Raw genomic sequence first — 4,347 nt, 5'->3', positions numbered from 1 at the left:
GGGTGCGCGCGCGCTCTCTTCCTCCCCGGCCCCCCACGGGTTGGCATGGGACCAGCGCCGCTACCGATGTCTTTGGCGAGTGAAGGGTCCGCCTTGCCGAAGCCGGGCAGTCCTACCCCCAAGTTCCTGGAGCCCCAGCGTTAGCGGATGAGTGTACCTTGGGATTCCTGCCGCTTTCATTTCCTTGTCTGGGATGATGGGAGTCACTTTCATTTTGTGCCTTCGTGCTCCAGATTACTGGTCAGTATGCTGGCCAAAAGGGGGGTGGGGTGGGGCCTGAAAGGGTTTTTCACGCGTGGGGACAGAGATGTGCGGAGACTTGTTTGTAAGGGTGAGCCAAGCCATCGGGAACCGCAAATCCTTCTTAAATCTTGTGAGAAAAGAGCCTCATAGGACAATTTAGGCTTCAATTTAGGCCTTCTTTAGGGAGACTAATTGCTGGCCCTTTATTCTTACTCTGCTGTTAACTGGTTTCTTTGGCTAGTGTGTGAACAGACTAAGGGGCCAGGGCAAAAGCAGGGAGGCCAGGGAGGAGCCTTCATCAACAGTCCAGGCATGTAATGATGCCCTAGGCCAGAGTGGCAGCCTTAGGTGACACTTAGGAGGTGCCAGTCCTGAGGTGGACAAATTGTGGGAGCATGTGATGGGGAAGGGCCCAGGGAAGTTCTGCACGCTGCTGAGGCTCCAGAGTGAGACTGCGGGCCTTGTAGCTTTGCTAGTATAGAATGATGGTTCAATCTACTGCAAGTGCAGGGGCCAGGATGTGTTATCTACAGTGACAGTGCAGCTAGAGTGGGTCTTGAAGGACTGTCTTGTGGTGGAGCAGGAAGAACACACCTGGTAAAGGATTAAGACAAAGGCAGAGGTATAAGAGGGCCAGAAGTGTTTGGGAATCCAGGTGTTTGTAGCTGAGAGATGGAGCAGAGGACAGTGACAGGCGGGAAGGCTTTGAACAAAGGGCCAAGGGCAGCCCCTAGGTCTAGGTGCCACTGGAGATTTTGTTGCAAGATGAGGTTGAAATTGGATCCCGGCTGTTATTTCCAGGGTCACTAGCTGCCATGAGCCGAGTGGCCTGGGGAGCCTTGAGAGAGAGGGCGGATCCAAGGGCATAACCCTTGGGTAGAAGAGGACCTAAAGGTGTAAGAAAGGAGCGGTCACAACTGATGAGTCTGTCTAGGGGAGGCAGAACATTGGGGGAGGAGAGCTTGGTGCCGGGGTCCTAGGGGGGAGGTTGAACCTGGGGCTTATTGTGGTCATAAGTTACATTGCGGTGAATGCCCAGGGAACCATCTGGAAATACAACATGAACAGATTGGGTGGTGTCTATCTGCCCTCCTGCTTCATGATGCAATGGCTCCAAAGCAGTGGCCAGTTGGTGTTGGGAGAAGGAGAAGGCGCTGATGTTGGTAGACTAGTGTCCCCTCAGAAATGGAGGCCTGGGGAAGAGGGTAAGCTGAAGGTAGTTAGTATGTCTGGGAGGTGTTATAGGGGAGAGGTTGCCAGGGAGAGGGCAAGATGCCCTGGGTTTTAGGCCCAGGGCTTGAAGATGTCCACTCATTGCCCTGCAGGATCATCTCTCTTCCTCACTGCAAGGCCTGGTGACCTTCAAGGGTGTGGCCATGTACCTCTCTTGGGAGGAGTGGAGGCTCTTCACAGGCCCAGAGAATCCTGTACTGGGACATGATATTAGGTGACGTCACACCCATGGCCTTACCAAGTAAAGCTCCTGCCTTTCTTTATGTGTTCTTTTTCAGAATTGTTGGCACCCAGGTTGGGCTGTGGGCACTTGCTTGTGCTCTCCCTGAGCCACTCCACCTTTGCTGACCCAGGCTTGTGGTGGCCTGGGGAGAAGAGTCAAAGTTCTCTCCATCTTTCCAATAAGCCCTTTGGGTTTGGCTCCATGACAAGGTCTCTCTGTGTGCCATGGATTCACTGTCTTTCTCTAGCAGATACTTCCTTAAAACTGCCAGTGCCAGTCTCTAAGGGTCCTGTCATTGTTTACAAGGGCTACTGAGTTATTCCTGAAAAACCCTCCTGAAAATTTCATTTTTTTCTTTTTTTATGTTTTTTTTTTATTTTAATGTTCATTTATTTTGAGAGAGAGAGAGAGAGAGAGAGAGGCAGAGAGAGAGGGAGACACAGAATCCAAAGGAGGCTCCTGGCTCTGAGCTGTCAGCACAGAGCCTGATGTGGGACCAAACACACAAACTGAGTGAAATCATGACCTGAGCCAAAGTCGGCCACTCAACCAACTGAGCCACCCAGGCGCCCCGTGTTTGTTTATTTTTGAGAGAGAGAGAGAGAGAGAGAGAGAGAGAGCAGGGGAGGGGCAAAGAGAGAGAATGGGACAGAAGATCCAAAGCAGGCTCCGCGCTGATAGCAAGAGAGCCCGATGCAGGGCTTGAACTCACGAACTGTGAGATCATGACCTGAGCTGAAGTCGACACTTAACTGACTGAGCCACCCAGGCACCCTGTTTCTTTTTCTTTTTTACGTTTATTTTGGGAAAGAGCGTGAGCGGGGAAGGGGCAGAAAGAGAGGGAGAGAGAATCCCAAGCAGGCTCTGTGTTGTCAGGGCGGAGCCTAACGTGGGGCTCAGTCCCACAAACCATAAGATCATGACCTAAGCCAAAATCAAGAGTCAGACACTTAACTGACTGAGCCACCCAGGCAGCCCTCAAAGTTTCATTTTGTGACATCTCTTCTTCCTTCCTCCTTACTAATGATAAAGACGAAGCAAGCTCCTTGACTTCCACAGAAAGTTCACACAAAGGGCAGGCCCCTTACCTGCCTTGTCCTCCATAGGACTTGTGGCTACTGCATCCCACGGGGGCATTTTTGCCAGAGCATGGCAGGGAGTCCTGGGTATGTAGCTGAAAAGGTGCAATTCTGGCCATTGTCAGAGAGTCCTGGAAGATGCTGGGACTTGATGAGTATAATTCGGATATGGGCTGAGGCCTAGTCTACGTTGGATTGTTCCTGGCTGTGGTCTTATACCACATCACTACCCTATGCCAAAGTTAATGTCCCAACCTCAGTCCAACTTTACACCTTTCTGAACATTCTGCCCTCGTGCCTTCTCTTCCTGATGTCTAGTCCCTATCTCCCTGACCTCAAGTTCCATCTTGTAACTACTCTCCCTATGGGTCCTCCTGTGTTAGCTTCTATTTAGCTATTAGGAGATGTTTATGTATTGGTAAGTAATCCTGGGAAGCCTAATGCTAAGAGATGGCTGAATGTTACATCATGTGTGGGCTCTTTCTGCATAGCATTGACCTCTGCAAACATCCCTATTGCACTGAGTTCGCAGACAGTGAGCAGCAGATCCTGCCAGCCACAATGAGTCTGTGACCCTGATGAGATACTTTGCATTGGTCTGGCCAGACCCTATACCAAAAGGATTGGCCCTTTCTCCCCTGATCCTGGCCCCCTTAGTTTCTTATGAACCCAGGGAATCAATTGTTAGCTTAAGAATTATAAGCCCCACTTACTGGGGTGCCTGGGTAGCTCAGTTGGTTAAGCATTCATTTTGGCTCAGGTCATGATCTCACAGTTCATGAGTTTGAGCCCTGCATCGGGCTCTGCACTGTCAGTGCGGAGCCTGCTTGGATTTCTCTCTCTCTGTCCCTCCCCTGTTCTCTCTCTCTCAAAATACTTTCAAAAAGAAAGAAAGAGAGAGAGGAAAAGAAAGAAAGAGAAAAGAGCTTTAGACACCACTTAATGATGGGTCCATCCCCACGCATCTACTATGACATATAGAAAAGGGCATTTCCCAGGGCACTTGGGTGGCTCAGTGGGTTAAGCATCCAACTATTGATTTCATCCCAGGTCACGATCTTATGGTTTCTAAGTTTGAGCTCCACACTGTCAGTGCCGAGCCTGCTTGGGATTCTGTCTCTCTCCCTCTCTCTGTGTCCCTCCCCTGCTTGCTTGCTCACTCTCTCAAAATAAATAAATAAACTTTTTTTTCTTTTTTACGTGTATTTATTTTTGAGAGACAGAGAGATAGAGCTTGAGGGGGAAGGGGCAGAGAGAGAGAAAGGGAAAGAGAGAGACAGAGAGACAGAATCCAAAGCAGGCTCCAGGCTCCAAACTGTCGGCACAAAGCCTGATGCGGGGCTCAAACCCACGAACCGTGAGATCATGCCCTGAGCCAAAGTCGGACACTTAACTGACTGAGCCACCTAGGTGCCCCAATAAATAAATAAAACTTTTAGAAAAATTTTAAAAAAGGGGCATTTCCCTATTTTCAGGTAGTTCATGTGAAAAGGAAGATAAGGAGGCACTGTTGGAATCTGATGCTTCCAGAAAAATCACATCGCAGGGCTGGACTTCCAGCGCTGGTCC

Source organism: Panthera uncia (genome assembly GCF_023721935.1).
Source record: "Panthera uncia isolate 11264 chromosome E2 unlocalized genomic scaffold, Puncia_PCG_1.0 HiC_scaffold_19, whole genome shotgun sequence".
In the NCBI taxonomy this organism is placed as follows: Eukaryota; Metazoa; Chordata; class Mammalia; order Carnivora; family Felidae; genus Panthera; species Panthera uncia.
This window is presented reverse-complemented; position numbering follows the sequence as displayed.